Source organism: Aulonocara stuartgranti (genome assembly GCF_965226115.1).
Source record: "Aulonocara stuartgranti genome assembly, chromosome: 18".
NCBI classification, from domain to species: domain Eukaryota; kingdom Metazoa; phylum Chordata; class Actinopteri; order Cichliformes; family Cichlidae; genus Aulonocara; species Aulonocara stuartgranti.
In genome coordinates, this window is record NC_138954.1 from 33,777,369 (window position 1) to 33,801,781 (window position 24,413).

Genomic DNA, 24,413 nt, shown 5'->3' on the forward strand with positions numbered 1-24,413 from the left:
CCATAAGGGAGAATGTGGACGGCATTGGTAAAAGACTCGATGAAGCAGAGGGACGCATAGACGTTGTGGAGACTCGAATTCAGGTTTCGGAGGAGATGCTAATGGAATTAGCAAATCAAGGAGCGTCTCCAGGTATTTAGGAACCAAGATGACCGTGGATAACCAGGCTGTTTGTGACGGAGCATCATATTAGAGGTAAACTCAAGAGTATAGAGACTTAAGATGAACTGAGACTACGAACTTTATTTTGATAAAGATGTTTTTGTTATATAATTAAGTAATTCCATAAAGAGGGCATATAAAAGTACATTAAAGTCGGGTCATTTATATGCATAGTAAGATGGACCCTACAGACCACTGGGCTTCCGGCCTGTGTGCCGAAGAGGGTGCTCTTCCACAAGTGGACAGAAGAGTTTTTCCCTCACTAATTACAGCTAAAAGAGCGTTTATGTTTCTGGAAGTCAATATGATTGTATGTTTTTGTTGTATAATGTTTTTTTTTCTCTTTTTTTTCTCATCGGGGTGTACTTTTCGATTTCTGGTCATGTGCAGAGATTAAAATCATATAAGGCCGTATAATAATGCCTCGCAAGGTAACTAAAGTAGTGTCATTTAATGTAAATGGTTTGGGGAATCATATTAAAAGAAGCAAAATTATGTCAAAAATAAAAAGAGAAGGAATAGAAGTTGCCTTTCTACAGGGATCTCACTTACCACAGTTTGAGCATGAAAAACTTAAGAAATGGAAATTCAACCAGTATTCTTCTTCTTGTCCTCAGAGTTCAAAAAGGGGTGTGGTAATTTTAATTTTGAGTAGGTTAAATTTTGAATGCATTCAAGAAATAGGCGATAAGGAGGGGAGGTTTGTGTTAGTAAAGGGGTATCTGGAGGGTATACTGACTACTCTTATAAATGTATATGCTCCCCCAGGATCAGAGTTAAATTTTTTTAAACAGGTTTTTGAAATAATTGTTGTAGAGGCACAAGGTATTCTAATTTTGGGAGGAGATTTGAATGCTCGACTCAATCCGTCTTTGGACTCATCAAACCCACACGGATTAAATAAAATAATCAAAAATATTAAATTAATGTTAAAGGATTTAGGGCTTATAGATGTTTGGAGAGAGTTAAACCCCCAAAAAAGGACTATACCTTTTTCTCTCACCCACATTCATTTTATTCTAGATTGGACTATTTCTTTATGTTTCAAAAAGACTTTAACAGTGTGGTCAATTGCAGGATAGGAGTGATGGATTTATCGTATCATGCCCCACTGCATCTGGAAGTAGTGCTAGGATACGAAAGAAGAGATACATCTTGGAGATTAAATACAAGTATTCTATGTCTGTTGAAAGAGCAAATTAGCCAAGATATAATAGATTATGTAGCTGAAAATGATAATGAAGAAGTCTCTCCGAGTATTTTATGGGATGCCCTAAAAGCGGGAGTATGGGGTGTCTGGCCCATTGCTACGGGCCATTCGATCCCTATACAACCGTTGCAAGAGCTTGGTTCGCATTGCCGGCAATAAGTCGGACTCGTTCCCGGTGGGTGATGGGCTCTGCCAGGGCTGCCCTTTGTCTCCGGTTCTGTTCATAATTTTTATGGACAGGATTTCTAGGTGCAGCCAAGTGGCGGAGGGCTTTCGCTTTGGTGGCCTCAGAATCTCATCTCTGCTTTTCGCGGATGATGTGGTTCTGTTGGCTTCATCGGGTGAGGGCCTCCAGCTTGCACTGGAACGGTTCGCAGCCGAGTGTGAAGCAGCGGGAATGAGGATCAGCACCTCCAAATCTGAGGCCATGGTTCTCAGCCGGAAAAGGGTGGAGTGCCCACTCCGGGTTGGGCATGAGTTCCTGCCCCAAGTGGAGGAGTTCAAGTATCTCGGGGTCTTGTTCGCGAGTGATGGGAGAAGGGAGCCGGAGATCGACAGACGGATTGGGGCTGCAGCTGCAGTAATGCAGACGCTGCACCGGTCCGTCGTGGTGAAGAGGGAGCTGAGTGTAAAAGCGAAGCTCTCAATTTACCGGTCGATCTACATCCCTACCCTCACCTATGGCCACGAGCTGTGGGTAGTGACCGAAAGAACGAGATCGCGGATACAAGCGGCAGAAATGAGGTTCCTCCGAAGGGTGGCTGGCCTCTCCCTTAGAGATAGGGTGAGAAGTTCGGCCATCCGGGAGGGGCTCAGAGTAGAGCAGCTGCTGCTCCACATCGAAAGGAGCCAGCTGAGGTGGTTCGGGCATCTGACAAGGATGCCCCCTGGGCGCCTCCTGGGTAGGGATGGGTATCGTTTAGGTTTTATCCGATATCGGTACTTTTGAAACGGTGCCGGTGCTTAAACGGTGCTCAAACCGGTGCTTAAAGAATGGAGAACACAAAATTGGTCCAAAAACCTCTCATGTTCAACTGTTTTTTGTAAAGCTTTTTCTGCAGCTATGGGGCATATATGGTATCACTCTTGGCTGGAAGCAGTGCTTAAACAATGGAAAAAACACAAACTTTGTCCAAAAACCTCTCATGTTCAGCTGTTTCCCTCTTTTTCTTTGGTCATTTTAGCCTTTTTGGCCAGGGTGAAGGGAGTATCTGCCATCAAACAAGAAGACAGCTGCATGTAGCTATGATGGTGTTTGCTAGTTCACCTTACATGCATTAATGTAATAATGTGGTTAGCCTACTCAACGTAAATTACACACGAACAACATTAAGATACTCACGCAGAGAAGAACGGCTGCTGCTGCCATCATCATCCGTCATCATTTCTGCTACACTGGCAGGGCTAGGGGCCAGGACTCTCCTCTTTGGGTTTTTGGGTATGTTGCTAACTCCGGGTCTGATAACAGGCAACCCACCCGCAGTAGATGCGCTCGGTGTGAGGTCTCGCAGCAAGCTATCAAATACGGCGCATTTCTCGGCTTTTAATAAAAAAAACGCCATGCGTCGCCAGGTGTTTCATCGGATTTGAGGTGTTACCTCCTTTGACAGTATCACAGTATCAGCTTAAAGCACTTGTTGCTGCTGAGTTTGCATCTTTTGCTGTGAAGTACAGCCAGACTTTGACCGCTTCGCCTTGAGCATTTTTAATCTGTAGCTCTGCTCTAAAAGAACGTACGTACCTGGGCCCGCCTACTATCCTCGGAAACGTAAAATGATTGGCTAGAAGTGTATCACAGCTCAGGAAAAAAAAGCACCAAAATAAAGCACCGAAATGTGCGCTGCTTTTCGGTCTGGTTACTACCGTTTATGTCAGAACCGGTGCCATCATGGCACCGGACACCGGTACCCATCCCTACTCCTGGGTGAGGTGTTCCAGGCATGTCCCACCGGGAGGAGGCCCCGGGGCAGACCCAGGACACGCTGGAGAGATTATATCTCTCGGCTGGCCTGGGAATGCCTTGGTGTTCCCCCGGATAAGCTGGAGGAGGTGGCTGGGGAGAGGGAGGTCTGGGCCTCTTTGCTTAGGCTGCTGCCCCCACGACCCGGCCTCGGATAAAGCGGATGAGGATGGATGGATGGATGGATGGCCCTGAAAGCGGTTATACGAGGAAAACTTATAGGCTACAGCACCAACTTAAAAAAAGAAGAGAAATGAGCACTTAAGAAAACTCCAGGCGCAATTACAATATCTTGAAGATGTCCATAAAACAACACAAATCTGTTTTGGGTTATGTCAAGGGCATCGGGCGTAAAACAAACACATGGAGATACCTGGTTTTGGTGACCCCTTTTGGCAAGGGAGCAGCCAAATGTAGCTTAATGGCACTCTTTCTCTGTTTTCAACCCTCGGTGTCAAGTACATTCCTGTGTAACAGTATCAAATCTGAAATTAATATTCAGGTAGTGTGACAACTCTAGTCCTTACTCATTTTAAAATGCTAACACAACGTTGTCTAGTTCAGCGCATGGTTATTCTAATAGTATTTTTAAGCTGTTTCCACAAATCATATTGTTTGGTGGTCTACATGATTCCATGTCATCGCTAAACTGCATTTAATACCAACATGTCTGCATTTGGCCTGAAATACTTTTAAATTCTTTTTTCTTTTTTTTTTACCCAAATGTTTCCAGCTGTCATCATGACCTACTGTTACTAAGACACTGCAGAGGTTCTGAAATATAGGAGTTTGAAAGGACATTTAGCCAGTCGACTTATGTAAAATGCTGAATGTGTCACAGCTAGAATTACAGCAAAACCCCAGCCATGGCTATAGTCATTATCTCACTGTTATGTCATCCCAAGGCTGAAGTCCATGTCTAATCTATAGTTTAACTTGTCAGACATTGGTGAAAGAACTAGTGAACTATCTCCTTTAGTGCAGACTTGTGTCTGACAAATTTAAAAAACTTTACAAAACTTGGTGAGCTAATACAAAAACAGTCCTCAGAAAAGTCCTATCACGAACTTTAACGGGATCAATAGGTAAGTAAGAAAATGTGTTATTTGGATGAATCGACCCCTTGAAGGTCAGTTTGGCTCATTCGTTCAGCAGAATCTTTGTTTGCTGCCTCCCAGGCCTGATATTTAGTCAACTGGCACATGAAAGCTAGTTAATAATCGGTCAGCTAATTTGTTCTCCTTGAATGAGCACCATTTCTAATAAGTACCACTGATGGAAAAGTTTGGGGGAAAAAGTTACCCACAACTGACACTTTAGCCCATTGCGAGGTGAATCGTTACAGCAATTAATTTCATGGATCTGTGTTTCTGCCACATCAACTGGGGATTAAAGAACAAAGGGTGGAATAAAGGAAAGCGAGTGCGGGGTTTAAAGGACGACATGTCACTGCAGCGGTGTCTTAAATTCTGACGAGGAACAGAATATGACAGGCACCATCTCCCTGACACTAGAGAGGTTTAATCATCTCTCATGGTTTCACACATCATCACTCATTCCTCCAGATTAGATAAATCACTCCTTTTAATAAAGCTTTTCTGGGAGTTTGCAGACTCTAAGAAGAAATTGTGATCTATAGTGTCTCAGACTGCGGTAATGTCAAATATATACATAAGCTCCTTACCAATAATACACTCATGTACCGTTATTACCTTGTTGGTGACAGGAGGTCACAGCACTGATGACTGTTACCATTTTTTTTTCTGCAAAAATGAGGCTGGTGGTAGACTCAGACTGGCAGCTCTGGGTTAGGGTTAGGGTTAGGGTCATCAAACCCCACCTGCTTGCATTTAGGAAAAGCCACTGGTGGAGTTATTAGTTCACGTACTCTTTGTAATCAATGAGGTGACAGGAACCTGTCAGGTGGATTGAAAAGGAAGTCCTGTTTAAGTTCATACTGTTTGCATTGAACTTTTTCTGCCCCAAATCCCATTATAACTCTAACAATGCAACGAGACTGCAAACCGTAAGTGTGCTGTCAGGTAAAGGATATCGGTGTAAGCTCTCATTTTGCTCTAACTCGTGTCTCTTGTTCATGGAAGGTCATATTCAGGTCAACTGAGTTCCTAGTCAGTTACAATTCATCCATCCATTGTATGACACCATACATAGATGGTTTGGCAACAGCTTGTCCAAATGTCCTTTATTTAAGCTGCAACCTCCAGGATCCCTCAGGAAATCCCAAGATCCCCCATCCCTGGATTTTCATACATTATCCCGCTGTTTTCAGTTCCATCCACTTGTTTCCTACTAGATACCAAACCACCACATTCAAGTTTAGATAAGCTGCACGGATACTCTGAGCTCCCCATGGATGAGAGCACATAATCTACAACTCAAACAAGTTTTGGCCTTTTACATTTTACAATTTCACTCTGTTTGTTTGAAGCCAGAGTCAGTGCAGAACAGATACTGATAAATTGAGACTCTCCACTTGAGCTCTCCACTCACAAACACACTTTGGTACACCACATTCATCACTGCAGACATGGCACCAATTGTTTAGCAAGAGTAATTCATTCAACAGAATGTCAAAACAAGGGCAGGGCAGCCAAGCTGCAAGAAGTTCAACAATTTGAACACCAGTGTAAAAGTTTCACTCTGTGTCTGCAATAGCTGCTCTTCCAGGCAATATCCTTCCCCTTTGGATTTGGAAACGGGATCAATTGTCTTGCAAAGTTCGAGTTCAAATCAAATCAAAAAGAAAATAGAAGAAAGAAAAAAAAGAGAGAGGAAAAAAAAAGAAGATGTCCATAAAATAAGCGCAGATATACATTTGAAATTAGAAATACAAAAGAAGAAAAATGAAATTGATCAATCAATCAATCAATCAATCAATCTTTATTTATAAAGCACTTTTCATACAAAAAAAAATGTAGCACAAAGTGCTTTACATAGTTAAAAGCAGCCCACCCCACCCTCCAACTCACTCCCCACACTCTCATTAACATAAATGATGTGAATACACACATATCCCCCCCCCACACACACACACACATACACACACGCGCACACTTAAAGAGTAAAAATTGGGCTGGGCTCGCATGAGCCAAGTGAGGAAACACTATAACAGGGAGCCGTCTGCACCGGGAGCCGGTCACAGACTGCAGCCTCCGGGCTGGGCACACAGCAGGAGGGAGGCCAAGGAGCCCCCCAGCCAGGCTGAGAGGACCCCCAGAGACCCAGCAGCCACGGTCAATAACAGCCCCGGTCCAGAGAGCGCCCTCTGAGGAAACACTGGAGATATGACACAAAAGGATATATACAGGGTAAAATGATAAAATAAATAAGAACAGGATACAATATAAATATAAATATAAATAGAGTAAGAAGGTTAAAAAATGAATAAGAATAAAATCAATAAATATTAGGTAAAGCCTAAATTAATAATAGAATAACAGGATAGAATAAATAAGCATAAAATAAATAAACGCTAAGTATAAGCTAAATTAAAAAAGGTGGGTCTTGAGCCTGTTCTTAAAAACATGTACGTTCTCTGCGGCCCTGAGCTCCTCCGGCAGGCTGTTCCACAGACGAGGACCATACCACTGAAAAGCTGCCTCTCCGTGAGTATGTGTCCTGACTTTAGGGACAATCAAAAGGCCAGTACCAGAGGACCTCAGGGTCCGCGAGGGTTCGTATGGTAAAAGCAGATCTGAGAGATAAGAAGGCCCAAGACCATTAAGACATTTAAAAACCAATAAAAGAACTTTAAAATCGATCCTGAAACACACGGGGAGCCAATGCAGCGATTCTAAAACCGGTGTAATGTGGGCCCGCCCTCTGGTCTTCGTCAGCACACGAGATGATGAAAGTTTTTCATGTGAAATACAAAATAATATGGCTTTTTTACAACAAAGATACTATGAGGTAGGAGGCAAATCTGCAAAATTACTGGCCTATAAATTAAAAAAACAACAATTAGAAAATACAATTCACAAAATAAAGGATTGTCAAACAAATAACATCGTGTACAAATTGTAAGACATTCAGCTAGCTTTTCTAAAATTCTACAAAGATCTATACACACAACCTAGAATGGATGATAAAGGTATGATATCCTTCCTGGACTCACTTTGCTTACCAAAGCTGACTGAAAACCAAAATGTAACCTTAATTATTATTAACCTTTATTTAACCAGGAAAAGTCCCATTGAGATTAAAAACCTCTTTTTCAAGGGAGTCCTGGCCAAGAGGCGACAACATGTTAAAATTACAAAGTTACATACATGTTATAAGTAACAATTACATTTTAAAAACATTTTTCTCTGGCTCTCTCAATCTGGACTTAAAAGCAAGGACAAAGGACATATCCGAAATTGAAATTAAAAAAGCTATTTCAAAATTAAAACCCAATAAATCTCCAGGCCCAGATGGATTTCCATCAGATTGGTATAAGGAAATGAAAGAGTTATTGATCCCCTTGATGAAAACAGCATTCAATTATATCTTAAAGACGGGAGTAATTCCCCCATCTTGGAATGAGGCTTCTATTTCCTTAATAGCTAAAGAAGGAAAGGACAGGCTTGACTGTGGAAATTACCGCCCTATTATTAGTGTTCTTAACCAGGACTATAAGATACACTCAACAAAAATATAAACGCAACACCTTTGTTACTGCTCCCATTCCCCATGGGATGGACGTAGAGACCTAAAATTCATTCCAGATACACAATATAACCATCCCTCCCAAACAGTGGTCACAAATCAGTCCAAATGTGTGGTAGTGGGCACATCTGCTATATTGAGATAATCCATCCCACCTCACAGGTGTGCCACATCAGGATGCTGATCTGACATCATGAGTAGTGCACAGGTGTACCTCAGACTGCCCACAACAAAAGGCCACCCTGGAATGTGCAGTTTTTTGCGCTATTGGGGGTCTGGGGACCCAGAACCGGTCAGTATCTGGTGTGACCACCATTTGCCTCATGCAGTGCAACACATCGTCGCATGGAGTCTATCAGATTGTCAATTGTGGCCTGTGGAATGTTGGTCCACTCCACTTCAATGGCTGTGCGAGGTTGTTGGATATTCGTGGGAACTGGTACACGCTGTCGTATACGCCGGTCAAGCACATCCCGAACATGCTCAATGGGTGACATGTCCGGTGAGTACGCTGGCCATGCAAGAACTGGGACATTCTCAGCTGCCATCTGCCCTGAACAATGTGAACCATGATTCATCCGTGAAGCGCACACCTCTCCAACGTGCCAGACGCCATCGAATGTGAGCATTTGCCCACACAAGTCTGTTACGGCGACGAGCTGGAGTCAGGTCAAGACCCCGATGAGGACGACGGGCATGCAGTTGAGCGTCCCTGAGACGGTTTCTGACAGTTTGTGCAGAAATTGTTTGGTTGTGCAAACCAATTGTTCCAGCAGCTGTCTGGGTGGCTGGTCTCAGACGATCTTGGAGGTGAACCTGCTGGATGTGGAGGTCCTGGGCTGGTGTGGTTACACGAGGTCTGCGGTTGTGAGGCCGGTTGGATGTGCTGCCATATTCTCTGAAACGCCTGTGGAGACGGCTTATGGTTGAGAAATGAACATTCAATGCACGGGCGACAGATCTGGTTGACATTCCTGCTGTCAGCATGCCAATTGCACGCTCCCTCATTGCTTGTGGCATCTGTGGCATTTTGCTGTGAGACAAAACTGCACATTCCAGGGTGGCCTTTTGTTGTGGGCAGTCTGAGGTACACCTGTGCACTACTCATGATGTCAGATCAGCATCCTGATGTGGCACACCTGTGAGGTGGGATGGATTATCTCAATATGGCAGATGTGCCCACTACCACACATTTGGACTGATTTGTGACCACTGTTTGGGAGGGATGGTTATATTGTGTATCTGGAATGAATTTTAGGTCTCTACGTCCATCCCATGGGAAATGGGAGCAGTAACAAAGGTGTTGCGTTTATATTTTTGTTGAGTGTATTTACATACATCTTTGCCAAAATGGTAAATGGACTGGTTCTTATATAGCACTTTTCTACTCTTCTGAGCACTCAAAGTGCTTTACACAACTTGTGCATTCACCCAAGCACATTTTTCCTAGGTGCTTTCTAACTGACATTCACACACATACTCCGATGGACGCATCGGAGAGCAATTTGGGGTTAGTATCTTGCCCAAGGATATTTGGAATGCAGAATAGGGGAAGCCAGGAATCGAACCTTCCGATCAGTAAATGACCTGCTCTACCACCTGAGCTACAGCCACCCCAAAGAATTGAAAATATTCTTGTTCAGATAATTAGCTTGGATCAAACTGGTTTTATTAAGCAGAGACAAACGCAAGATAATGTTCGCTGAACATTACATGTTATTGATTATGGTGGTAAAAATAAAACTCAGATGGTCCTTATGAGCTTAGATGCTGAAAAGGCTTTCGATCGGGTTAATTGGGAATTTCTATACAAAGTTATGGGTAAGTTTGGATTTCATCAATCGTTTATCATGATCATTCAAGCATTATATAAATCACCAAGGGCAAGAATCAAAGTCAACGGGGCGCTTTCTAATGTTTTCAATCTACAGAGAGGGACATGGCAGGGTTGCCCACTTAGTCCTTCACTCTTTGCCCTTTCATAGAGGCCATGAGTCAAAGTGTTATACAAAGCATTGATATTACTGGAGTCAAGATCATGGGTCGAGAACATAAGATTTCCTTGGTTGCTGATGATATTTTGATTTACTTGACAAATCCAAATATTACTTTCCCCAAGCTGTTATCACTTCTGGAGACCTTTAGCTCACTATCAGGTTATAAACTAAATATATCGAAGACTCAGATTTTAACTTTTAATTATAAGCCAAATCAGGAAATTAAGTCTAAAGTTAGTCTTGGAGTAAATATCACTAAAGATCTCTCTAAAATATATCATGTGAATTTTAAATCTTTGTGTTTTCACTGTTCCTAACACTCCCAGTTGAAATAACTGATAAACAATTTCAGGAATGGGATAAAATAATCTCTAGGTTCATATGGCAGGGTAAAGACCATGGATTAAGTACCAAACTATCCAGTTGGCTAAAGATAAAGGGGGGTTGGGGTTCCCATGTTTGAAAGATTACTATATTTCAGCTCAACTGAGGATCCTAGCGTGTTGGTGCAACGTAGACTACCAAGCAAGATGGAAAGAAATAGAAACAGTTGTCTCAAGAGATTTTCTGATTCAGGCAAGCTTAGGAGACATGACACTTATTAAAAAACAAATTAATCAAGGAAACCAATGGATTAACCTGCCTTTAAAACTCTGGTTACAATTTCTTAATTAGAATGATTGGAATGAAGAGGCCAGGATCTTAAGATGATGCGCTTATGATCTTGATTTTTTACCCAATAAGTTAGACGCAAGATATAAAAAATGGGCAGGGCAAGGCTTAATGGCATATTGTATGTTTTATGATAAGGGAACTCTTAGGGACTTCCAATCAGTAAAAGATCAATACCAGTTAAGCAATACGGATTTTTTCAGGTTTCTTCAAATCAGGCATTATCTACATAACTTTATACCTAAGAGAACAGATCTTTTCTCTCTTCCCGTTTTGAATATATTTGTCAAGGCTTGCCATGCAGATCCTGGCCTCAAGGTGATTTCTAGACTGTACAAGGGTTTACAAGAGGTTAAGAAGTTGAACACTATCTACATTAAACAAAAATGGGAAAGGGAAACAAATATAGCAATTTCAAATGACATCTGGTATCAGCAGTGTGCCTTTCAGTGGAAAATTTCTAGTTCTAATATATGGAGATGTTTTGGTTGGAAGAGTCTCTGTAGGTTTTTTATTACACCTGCACAAAGTAAACACTATTCTAATCACTCTAGCTGCTGGAGAAACTGTGGGGCCCAAGGAATAAAACACTTCCACTTGTTTTGGTCTTGGCCATTGATCAACACTTTTTGGGTATCGATTCACTCGGAGTTACAGACCATTTTTAGTATGCAACTCCCCTTTAATTGGGATGAACTTTTGTCTGGATATTTATACTCAGTGAATGTAGATAAAATGTCCAAGCTGTTATATGGTATTCTGAGTCTGGCTGCCCGAAAGACTATTACTAAGAAATGGAAGTGTGAAAATTCCATCACTAAATGACTGGCATGAGACTGTTTATGGGTTGTTTAAAATGGAAAGAATTACCTTCTTTAACAGATTTCAATATGACATATTCATTGAGATTTGGGATAAATGGAAACATTATATTTCGTCAAGGAGACCCGATTTTGTTTGAATCTCTGTAATTCTGTATGCCATATTTTTGAACTGCTATGTGTATATATGTGTATGTCTGTATGTATGTAAGTATGTATAGGCGTATATGTATGCATGTAGGTATATGTGTGTATATGTATGTATATGTAAATCACGTGCAGTGTTGCAAGGTTGAACATTGCTATATTATTGACTTACTTCACTCAAACATGATATGAACTATTTAATCTACACTCTCTGCATATCAAGTAGTTTCTACACTATATAGTTACACTTAACTTTAAAGCATAAGGCATTTGTGTTGAATACACGCAAGATGCTTACATAAATCCAAGAGATGGCCATTCTCTTTTTTTCAGTGTGTGACCAGCACTTGGTAACAGTAGGAAGGAAAACTCTCTTTTAACAAGAAGAAACCTCCAGCAGATCCAGAACTGGCTGTATGGTTAGGTGCTTGATTTTATACGCCTGTGGCAACAGGGCTGAAAACATCTCAAATCAAACATAACTTGTTTTCAAGGTGTGCATTACCTACATGTAGATTGAGAACTGCCCCAACAATACCTCATATTTACACAGGGTGAATAATATATAATAGCGCATGCAAATGGTAATTTTTGAAGTGATGAGCTATTACACTTTACTTGTATTGCTTAGGTCTGTGTAATGCACCATTACTTGAAATGAAACTTTGAATCTGTTGCTGTCTGTTAACTGTCTAGACAACTGCCAGTAAGTTGCAATGAAATGTGTTCGTGGTGTGCTTTTTATCAGTCAGCATGCATGACCAGTCCCGGACTGGTAATCGGAACACTGAGGTCGTGTCCAAATTCATGGGCTGAATCCTCCTGAGGGCCCGGCCTTCGCGGGCTATGTGGGCCGGGTCCTCAGAAGGTCGGGTAGGCCGGATGTAAACCTATGTTTAACCTGAGTAGCGAAAGACAGCGGTGATCTGAAAATGATGTGCCGGGAGTTGTGCCGTTCTCGGCGGCTCTAGTGACCCTCGAGCTCCCGGCTAGCTGTCGAGCTGTTGGGTAACAGACGTCTCCGAAAACGTCGAAGCACTTTTGCAAATATGCAATATCTTGATAAACCGAGCAGATATTTGAAGTTTACACACCCACATTCTCGCCTGAAAATATGTTAAAAGTTTATTATATGACCCAGAAAGAATAATAAGAGTAATTTTAAAACTTAGTAGTGGCCGCCATTGCCGGAAACTGAGTTTGGCTGGGCCGCGCTATGAATTCTGGGATATGGTGGGCCACGAAGGACACACCCGACCCATCCTTCAAATTTGGGGAAAAGGAGGACGCATTGGTCAGCCTTCGTCGTGTCGCTGTGACGTAATCGGTCTACAAATGCGTCCCCGGGAGGATGCAGCTCATGAATTTGGACACCCCCAATAATTACAATCGCGGTCTTTGCAAACTACTTTCCTGCCTTGATGGAAAAGAAAATGGATGTCAGACGATTTTTAATTATTATTTTTTTTGAGAAATGAGAGCGGCAATCCTTAAGTTGTGGTGGCTCTGCTTCTGGGTCAACACATAAAGCAGGTAAACAAACTTAAATCCGGTATGTCTTTGAGATTCTATGAACACTGGTAAATGGACTGATTCTTCAGCAGAGCTTTTCTACTCTCCCGGAGTACTCAAAGCGCTCTATACAACATGCCTCATTGCCATCAAACACGACTGTTGGGCAGATTATTTCCAACAGTCGTGTTTTAAAACTCTTAAAAAACAGCTGTTGCATCCGTCTGCGTCTCCCCATTGATCTTCACTGTAGCTCATCATCCCGGAGAGCTCACTGAAAGCTTTCTCCCAGCTGTAACTGGCGCCTTTGTTTTAGCAGCACCAGAACTTTCTGAAAAAGCTCTGAAGCATGTTTGCTTGTATTTAAAAATGTGTGCGGCAGTAGTCGCTTGTTCTGTCATGCAGATACTGCTTTGCTCCCGTATCTGCTTCATAATCCGCTCAGCTGTTCGCACTGCGGGGAAACACTGGGACACAGCAGCATCATGAACTCCAGCTATAGGGAGATTTTTCAGCAGCAAAACAAATAAAGCCAACGCGAAACGATCAGTAAAAAACAAAGACTGCTCTGAGAGTTTGAATTATTAACTGTATTTATTAATGTGTGGTTAAAGAGTATCTTACTCTTTAAGTAGGGGCAGGTCCCGACTTCCTCACCTCTGATTGGATAGAAAGTCTCTCCTACTTACTGATGATTAAGATACTCGCTCACGGGGCGGGACAAGTGTGTCTGAGAGAGGGAGGGCATCTCATGAGACCATCAGTGTTGCCAACGGTCTCTGACAGAAAGTAGCTGAAGTTCCCCAGGGTGTCACACCAAAATAAAAGCAGGGGGGGTAAAGCTCCCAGCCTGAAATGTTGTCCCAGTCCAGGCCTGTGCATGACTGTCTGACTGCTTGTTTTAAGTTTAAAAATTAGTTAATGCTAGCTTTTTCTAAAATATTGAAACAGCAGATGTTAAAAAATAAAACAAAGTACTACTGTATCCCACTAGTATGTGTGAAAATACCCACTGTTGCTGCACCTACGTTTTGTTTTGTGGGATCAAGTAAAATATTTTTGAATTGATTTAATATTGTATTGGGTAGTGTTAGAACATCAGTGCTTAATCATTGTTTTCATAATCATACGTCCCCAATTATTCAGCGGGCCACATAAAGCAACATGGTTCTTTTAAACACCTGGGGTCCAAATTAATTTTGCATATTATATGTCTGGGCTATAATTTGGAGAAATACGGCATGTTCTGTGAAGCATATTACATCTATGAATATGATCTATGAAGCTAATTCCATGAAGCATGAATATTAATTTATGCAATTGCAAATGCCTTTATTTTAGTGAGGTAAGTACACAATCTGTTATTTCTGCATAGCAGACCCTTGTTAAAATCCAGTGGCACCAAGGCATCATACAATAAAATAATCTGATTAATACATAAGTAAAAGAAATTCCTATACATGCCCCTTCCTGATTTCTTATGTTTTAACATGTTTGTTACACTTACATGTTTCCAATTTCAAATGTTAACACAGATGTTCAGAGTAAATACAGATTGTAGTTTTTTAAATGATGATTTCATTTAGTTTGGGGAAACAGCTCCAACTTTACCTCATGTAGAAAAAGTCATTTCCTTCTAAACCTAATAAGTGGTTTTGTCATCTAGCAAGAACTGCAGTCAAGCATTTGCAATAACTAATAAAAAAAGCACTTGGGACAATTGTGTTGGTGACAGCTTTTGTTATAATATCAATAATATTCATATGAATATGGGATACTGTTACATGTTTGCACAGACTTTTGTGGAATATGGAGACACTCCTGGCATTATATGAGCAAAGTGAGACTCATTTTTTAGGGTTGGTGGAGATGAGTGTGAAGATCCAAACAATCCCTGTCAGTGATGGAGAAGCTTTGATGAAAATATTTGGTAAAAAGTTCACCAGCATGAAGGAAATGAAGTTTCAAACTTTCCTTAGGAGGAACCCAGCACGCCTGCTTAAAGAAAAGTGAGTGTGGCGATGTGGATGTTTGCAGCGACTGCTGTATAGAGGCCATCCTGCTACACATGAAACACATCAGAGTCATAATTGTTATTTTAGTCACGTGTTTGTTTATTATCCTTATTGTTTTATCTGGGACAGTTTGCAGACATCTCAGAGAGAGGAGACACCAGCATCTGAACAGAGACTCAAACCAGCAACCTGCAGCTCCCTGCTTGGCTGCTCCAGTTTTCTCCTCACTCATGTTGCCCACCAGTGATTTCTAGCTGCCCACCCACACAGCAGGCTAGAATATGCGCTGAGCCTCAGCACCCAATACTTGGACATGTTGTCTTTATTAAATAATGAACCAGACCCCAAAAAGTAAACAGCTGTTATTGCTAGGCAACAGCATTTGGCGATGCAGCACCTGACATTCCTGACCATGTGGGCGGAGCATGCATGAAATGGAATGTTTAGTAGAACTGTGCAACACAAGCACTTAGTTCCAGCATGTTTCATTGTATCCAGACACAGCTAGAGACACATCTACAGCAGCATCTCTGTGCAGGACAAACGACAGTTGACGAAGAAACATCGAAAACTTCACTTCACTCCTCTACAAAACGTTGGTTCCTTTGTTTAAAAGGCCAAAATGAATCGAGGGAGAACGAGAAGAGGATCGGCGAGTGCTTCACCATACAATTCAGTACAGCTGATTAACCTGCAAGAAGAATTTCAAATGATACAGGCTGAAAATATCAAATTAAAAGAAGAGGCAGAAAAATCAAGAGGAGAAGCTAAAGATTCAAAGTTTGAAACTGAAGTAGTATTGCAGGAATTACTGCATGTGGGTCTCAAACTTAAAGGAGAGAAAATGGGAAAACAACAGGCAGAAAACGAGAATGAAAACATGAAGAAAGAACTGTTGGAAGCTCAAAAAGCATTGGAGGAAGAGAAAAGCACAGCACAAGAAGCCAAAAATAAATATCAAACTGCAAAGAAGGAGGCAGGAAATGTGCTGCAGGAATTACAGGAGGTGCAGGAAGCTTTTGAAGAGGAAAGAAGGAAAATGCAGTTGGCAACACAAGAAGCTGCAAATGTAACAGCTGAAGCTGAAACACTAAGGAAGGAATTACTGCATGTGAAGCAACAACTTGAAGAGGAGAAAAAATGTAAGCATGAGGCAGAAAATGAGATTGAAAATATGAAGAAAGAATTGTTGGAAGTTCAAAAAGTGTTGGAGGAAGAGAAAATGAAAATACAGGAAGCAAAGAAAGAAATGGAAGATACAAAGAGTTACACTCAAAACATGAAGAAGGAACTGATGAAAGTGCAAGAAGAACTTGCAGAAGAGAAAATTGAGGTGAAGGTATTCAAGAAAGAAATGACGGTGACCAAGAAAGGCTGCAAAGACGCACTGAAAGAACTACGAAAGCACAAAAAGGAAGCTAAAGAGCTCCTCAAACACAAAGTGAAACTGGCCAAACAGCAGCTGAAAGACAAATTTAAAGATGCCGAGGAGCAGCTCAACAAAACCTTAAAAGAGCTGAAGGCAAAAGAAAAGCAACCCGAGGACAGGAGGGGATTCTGGAGCAGACTGCTGAGAAAGAACTGACTCAGCAGCATCAATAGTTTCTTCCTCCTTCCCCCTCTCTCCACCTTTCTTTCACCCCATCCTTCTTCTTGTTTTTTTAAAAACTCTAATCTAAATACATGTACTGAAATACACAAATAAAATTGCCATAACTTGACCTCATGTTGCCTGCTTCTTTTCTTGTGTGTCTGTGGATGTAAAACAGTAACACACTTCCTGCTCTGTGTCTTTAATTGTAAATAAATGCAATATGTTCTAATTTTAAAATGCAGTGCAAAAAACTTCTGCTCTAAATCTTTTTTTTTAGCAAAAAGCTTTTTTGTGCCTGTTGTGGAAGTTTTTCCATTTAAATAAAGCCTGCAGACGAGCGGTGAGCGGTAGCTAACATTCTTTAATCAAACACACAAAGAACAGACAACCAAGCTTGATGAAGTCCCTGCATGACCGCGGGACAGACGGTCAGCAGAGTCTGAGCCCAGCATGGCTCTCAGTTAAATATCTTCTCCAGGAACAAAAGGCAGTACACAGCTGTTTCACACTTTAAGGTTCACACTCCCTTGCTACCTACCAGAGTCCTCAAAGAGACAAAAGACTCTTCCTGTGGAGTTGTCTGCTTCCCTCAACTTCCTTACTACACCCCCACCATTTGTCTTCAGTATGGGTGTCAGACATGTTAAGTATAACAGACAGACAGACTTCTCAGATAAGAGGAGCAAAGAAAAACTGAAGAACAATATTCACCTAATTTCTACCTTCATTAAAGAGACTCAGAGAAATTTTGAGGTTAGATAAATAACTTGTAACCAGGTACATATCTGAAAATTTCCTTTGTGTAATGTATTTTCTTATTTTTGTTGCGTGAAGAATCTGTGTATGTGGACACTCACTATTTGCCCTCTTTTTCAGGTCCTCACGTGTGTCCTTTACAAGCAGAGACTCACTGATAGACGACTCTGTTACCAGTTCTAGGGCTGACGCACCCACCCACGTCCCCACCCCCAGTGTATCCCTTATAGGTATGCAAGTTTCTAAATGAAATAAATAGGGATGGGTATCGTTTAGGTTTTATCCGATACCGGTGCCAAATCGGTACTTTTGAAACGGTGCCGGTGCTTAAACGGTGCTCGAACCGGTGCTTAAAGAATGGAGAACACAAACTTTGTCCAAAAACCTCTCATGTTCAGCTGTTTTGTTTTTTTTTGTAAAAAGATAACAATGTTAGCCTTTTCTGCAGCTATGGGGCATATATGGTATCACTCTTGGCTGGAAGCAGTGCTTAAACAATGGAAAAAAAACACAAACTTTGTCCAAAAACCTCTCATGTTTAACTGTTTTCCACTTTTTCTTTGGTCATTTTAGCCTTTTTGGCCAGGGTGAAGGGAGTATCTGCCATCAAACAAGAAGACAGCCGCATGTAGCTATGATGATGTTTGCTAGTTCACCTTACATGCATTAATGTAATAACGTGGTTAGCCTACTCAACGTAAATTACACTCGAACAACATTAAGCGACTCACACAGAGAAGAACGGCTGCTCATCATTTCTGCTACACTGGCAGGGCTAGGGGCCAGGACTCTATTCTTTGGGTTTTTGGGGGATGTTGCTCCGGGTCCGATAACTGGCAACCCACCCAACGTGCACAGTGTGAGGTCTCGCAGCAAGCTATCAAATACGGCGCATTTCTCGGCTTTTAAAAAAAACGCTATGTGTCGCCAGGTGTTTCATCGGATTCGAGGTGTTACCTCCTTTGACAGTATCACAGTATCAGCTTAAAGCACTTGTTGCAGGCTGCTGAGTTTGCATATTTTGCTGTGAAGTACAGCCAGACTTTTGACCGCTTCGCCTTGGACATTTTTAATCTGTAGCTCTGCTCTAACTGAACGTACGTACCTGGCCCCGCCTACTATCCTGGGAAACGTAAAATGATTGGCTAGAATCTAAAGTGTATCACAGCTCAGGGAAAAAAAAGCACCGAAATAAAGCACCGAAATGTGCGCTGCTTTTCGGTCTGGTTACTACCGTTTATGTCAGAACCGGTGCCATCATGGCACCGGACACCGGTACCCATCCCTGTGGTTAATCTTAACCAAAGTGTTACGGCCGAGAGGGCCAGGCTGTGGGTGTGGACTCAAATGCAGACACAGAGGGAGGCAAACGGGCGTGAACACAGTGCTTTATTTACAAGTACCTAGTGAACTTACAAAACAGGAAACTATGAATGCTATGAACTGTGAACTGTGAGGCCAAACTGTGAACATGAAACTCTGAGTGCTATGGCTAGGTGCTAGATTTCACGGATGGATCCGGGGAATGGAAAAAAGGGGCAGCGGCTTGGATGGGGGTACGCAGTCAGCGTTGCAGGTTTAAAGTGTCATGCGAGGAGGGGGTGTCCAGGGGGTTCCGGGTGAGGAGTGTCCAGAGAGGATCCAGAATATGCTTGGAGTGAGGGACTTGGCAGGGAGGCAGGCAGGTGTAGTCCGATGATGGAAAGGAAGAAACCAGATGACAGAACCAGCGTCCAGGCGGAGATGTGAGTAGTTTGGGAAACGCGACTGCCAGGTGGGTCATGAGTTAGCAGAAGATCTGGCAGAGGTCTGTTGTGAATGCTGGTCTTATATGCTGGTGACTTGATTGGAACCAGGTGTGGAAGCTGATTGGAGTCTCTGCCTGAAGGTGGAGCCCAGCGGAGTGGAAAAACCCTGTACTCACCCGGACCATGACACAAAGCCCTCAGTTATGGGAAAATGAACTGGAAATGCAAGTTGTGCAACTTCACAACCACAAAAAGATTAGACCTGCTGAAACACGTCAGGCTAATACATGGGCATTTTGGTCGAGTCCACTCCATACCCTGCCTTCATGCAGACTGCCCTTGCACTGTCAAGACATGGGGTGCATTAAGGACACAATTGTCAAGGCATCATTCACAGTCATCCCAGCCAGGCAACATCCTTTCATTCACGTGCATTGTCTGTAATTCATGCTCTTTCGACAGTGAGAGGCAGTTTTTTGAACATCTTGGTGGCCATCTAAAAAAGTTTGAAACTGTGCCATGTGATTTTGAGGATTGTGATTATAAGGTTAACAAATACACAACATTCCACAGCCACAAGAGTAGAAAACACAACCCACATTCCTTGGAAGATTTCAAGACTAATGTTCTTCATCAATACCAAAAGAACCCGGATGAAGAATGTGACATTGTTGACGATGACAATGAATGTGGCTCAGTCCTTGAGGAGGATGAGGACACAATTATTACTAAGAAAGTGGGGCTACTCCTCCTGAAAATGGAGAGCATTTTCAATGTCTCCAATTCATGCATTGACGAACTAGTAGAGGAACTTCATTTCCTTACAGCATCTGCATCTGGTCCCGTCATTAAAGAAATAATTCTGAGCACTTTGAGAAAACATGGCTGTACATTGAAAGACTCAGTGATTTCAGAACTGGTCAAAGACCTTTGCCGGCTAAGCCCTGTCTGTGCTGCTTTAAGAGTGGAAGGGCCTTTAAGCAGTCAGTTCAGGAGAGAGCAATTTAGAAAGGAGCATCTCTCATTGACTGAACCTGTTGAGTACATACTTGATAGTACAGATAATAAAACATTTCAGTATATACCAATCCTCCCATTATTATCTCAACTTGTGGACAACAGACACATTCAAAACACAATATTACAAAACAAAAGGCCATCTTATGTCTCTTCGGAATACAAATCATTTAATGATGGATCTTTGCTAAGAGAAAACAGCTTTTTATGTGAAGACGAACTTAAACTCCCACTCTGTCACGGGTTGCTCTGAGGATCCACTCGCAGGACTCCGGAGTGTGTTGTAACAGAGACAGTTTATTCACAAATATCTTCACCAAGTGTATTTACAGGCAGTGCGAGGACAGTGCTATATACAAGATGTGCGAGGACGGGTTCCAGGGCTCCAGGGAAAACAAGGGGATCACACACACGCTCACGCCAACCTCTCTCCGCTAGTGACCAGCCACCTCATACACGCTCCACACGGGGAAACACGGGGACGGGTCCGGGGAATCTAGAACAGAGAGACAAGTGTTACTTTCTGAGGCGGAAGTGTGGGAAACTAGGGCTCGACGTGTACTGACAGGAGTCTTCACAACAATCCAGCGTTGAACAGCTGATCTCCTCCTTCTGATATACCAGCTGGTCTGATGAGGCCCAGGTGTGCATGATCCGGGAGGGCGTGGGCCGAGGGCGTGAACCCGCCATGAGTTCCGCCCCGGCAAAACAGGGGAGGGGGAGAGAGATTGCTGATCAGTGCCTTGCCGACCCCGCAGGTCGTGACACACTCATCCTTTATATAGATGACTTTGAGATATGCAACCCTCTGGGAGCATCCCGCAAGAAGCATAAAGTCACAGCTGTGTATTGGGTGTTTGCAGACATACCTGCCGCATTGAAATCGACACTGACTTCCATCTACTTAACCATTTTATGCAAGGCAAATGATGTCAACCAGTTTGGCTATGCAAAAGTTTTGGACCCACTGCTCAAAGATTTGAAGTCCTTTGAAAATAATGGTATTTTTGTTTCAAGTCTGGGCAAAGTGGTCAAGGGTCGCTGACAATCTTGGCGGTCACTCAATAGGCGGGTTTGTTGAAAGCTTTTCAGCTTCACATTTCTGTCGCTTTTGCATTGGCGAAAGGTCACAGATCCAGGAGCATGAAGTAGGAGAAGGACTGTTTCCTCTACGGACTAAGTCCAACTATGCCATCCATGTCAAAGCAGCACTGTCTGAGCTTGCAAAAGCTCACCACTGTGGAGTTAAAAGACAAGTGTCCAATCTCAGACAGACTCAGTCATTTTCATGCTTCATCAGGTTATCCCCCAGATGCTTTGCATGATTTGCTTGAAGGGATTATACCTGTTGAAATTTCACTCTGTCTTGATGGAAGACAGAGTAATCAGGAAGAAATACATATCTCTTGAGCAGCTCAACCGTTCCATCCGTTGCTTTCCTTACAAATGGAGTGACAAAACAAACTGTCCACAACCCATTGCCCCAAATTTCACAGCGTGAAAAAGTGTAGGAGGTAATGCACACGAAAACTGGTGTTTGTTGAGAATGATACCACTCATGATTGGTGACAAAGTGCCAGAAGATTAGCCTGCTTGGGAGGTTTTGTTGACCCTGAAAGATGTTGTTGAGCTTGTCATGGCTCCTCTCCACACAGATCACACAATAGGATACATGCAAAGTAAGATCTCAGAACACCGTTACAGATATTTAGAAGTGTTCCCAGAGGAGAAACTGAGACCAAAACATCACTTTCTCGAGCACTATCCTTTGCTTACAACTGTTTACGGGCCACTTGTACATTTCTGGACTATGCGATTTGAAGCCAAACATCGATTCATTAAAAGGATTGTGAGGCAGACTGGGTGTAGAAACATCCTCATGACAATGGCAAGAAAACACCAATCGATGATTGCGTATCATACCCACGATTACAACCACCAAAGGCCAACACTGTCAGTGCTGGCCTTTGGTGTGAAGACGAACTTAAACTCCCACTCATCCTTTATATAGATGACTTTGAGGGTTAAGTATGTGATGCATACTCAACTCTCCCCTATTCTATTGCCCTTATTTCCCTCTTCTTAAAATGACAATCAAAAATTATTTATTCAAAATTCTACTGAACTAAATCTCTGCTTTTATTTCTCTGGCAGAAGATAATGAAGAAAATATATGCATGTAAGCTTATCAACTATTAATAACCTGTCTCAATTTCTTTTCTTTCTGTCTCTACAGCTGAGGAAACACAAACCAAACAACAATGGCAGTCCAGTTAAGAGTCGTTTTAGAAGAACACAGCATTCATAAGTTGACACTTCCAACAGGAATTCCTAATACAGTGGATGGGGATACACGGGGAATTTGGACTGTTATACCAAGACAAAGACTTTGACAATCAGTTTTTCAGTGTCATCTCAACTGCTGACTTGTATGACAAGGCCACTGAGCCAGTAATCACCCTTGACTTACAACCAGTATGTGAATCAGGATCATCGTCTGCATTGAACTCTTCGACTTCAGTGAGCACCCATCCTGCAAGTACTACTGAAACGGACATCTGCCCTGCCAGTCATGATGCACTCTCACAGGTGTCCGACTGCGCATCGTCAAGGTCCAGTGACACCATCATTCTCCCTGATTCATGTCGCCCTGCTGCGTGGCCAGTGCCATTTCAAGTACCGGAGTTTTCCCGAGACATACAACTAATCCTCGCTGAGGCAAACAACTCATATCGCAACACTGGAAGACCTTTCATGGATGCCAGTGTTAAATCAGCAACAATGCAAGACCTTGCAAAAGTAATTTTTTCGTACACTGCTTACCCAACCAATCAGCAGATCCTCTCAGTGCCTGAAGCCTTGGTTTCAAAGTTTGCGTGTCTTAAGGAGCCAGGATCATTTGCCGGCTTATATGGCTGGCAGCAGCGCATAAAAAACAAGATGCACAATTACCGTGCCAAGCTAAGATCTCGAAAATTTTCTTACCCGGAAATTGAAATTAATGCCTTAAAAAGGAAGCATCCAGCTGATGCAGTGCCATCAAAGAATGTAAAAAAGCCCAAAAAAGCAGAGGTTAATTATCTCCCTCCGCATCCTACTGGAGAAACCCAAGAGACACTGGAGAAAGAGAGGCTGGAATTAATTTATGAAATAACAAAGAAAAACAACGCAAAGATAATTGCAGAAAAAATGAATAAAACGTTCTCTAGCCGAAGACTTGGAGTGGTCAGCCTCTGCCCCTCTGTGGGTGAGTTAAAAGAAAGGTGGCCAGCATTATTCACTGAGGCTCAGGTGAGTATGTGAGATAACTATTCCTATCCACCAAAAAACAAATGTCAACAAATTGAAATGTCATTTTTTTTGTCCCCTTACTTCTTAGCTCATCGAAGAGTTCAGACGCATCACCACAGTTTCTTTGGTGGAGACATTCATGCTGAAATGAGTACACACCAGGTCTTTTGCAGCTTGTGGATGCCAAAGGAGCTGCTGCTGGTTCCAAGATGAGACCTCTGCTGGACACTTTGAATGACGTATGTTATTTGACTTTTTTCACAAATATGTAATTATGGAGGGCTGCAGTGGGTAGCAAGAAGGTCCTGGGTTCAAATCCCGGCCCAGGGTCTTTATGCATGGAGTTTGCATGTTCTCCCTGTGCATGTGTGGGTTCCCCCGGGTACTCCAGCTTCCTCCCACAGTCAGAGAGCATGGCTATTAGGTTAATTGGTCTCTCCAAATTGTCCTTAGGTTTGAGTGTGTGCGTGCATGGTTGTTTATCCTGTCTGTCTCTATGTTTCCTTGTGATTGGCTGTCCAGGGTGTACCCAGCCTCTCACCTGTTGAAAGCTGGAGAGAGGCATCAGCCACGTTTTCGTTTTTAAGTAATTCAGTCTTAATGTAAGTAAATCACTCGACTTAGTCTTTTCACTAAATTGTATCTCCCTACAGACACAGAGCATCGAGAAGAAAAGGGATCTCCTTATCTGCTGCCTCATTAGCTACCTCGGGGAAAGACAAGACGATCTTTTTCATGACTGCCAGGTTTGTCATATTGATAACAGTTTACTTATTAACTCAAGGGATCCTAATGTTCTTCTCTCCTGTCCTCCCCTATCCCCTGTTCTCCCCTTCTCCATTC

At 42.4% G+C, this 24,413-nt stretch overlaps 1 long non-coding RNA gene across 1 annotated transcript; it reads left to right on the top strand.

The window, feature by feature from the left end:
• On the top strand, nucleotides 1–23,733 carry LOC309694207. Its single transcript, XR_014272819.1, has 4 exons — nucleotides 1–195; nucleotides 17,635–17,744; nucleotides 22,516–23,570; nucleotides 23,659–23,733. It is a non-coding gene; the product is annotated as an uncharacterized lncRNA (long non-coding RNA).
• Nucleotides 23,734–24,413: the final 680 nt, after the last annotated feature.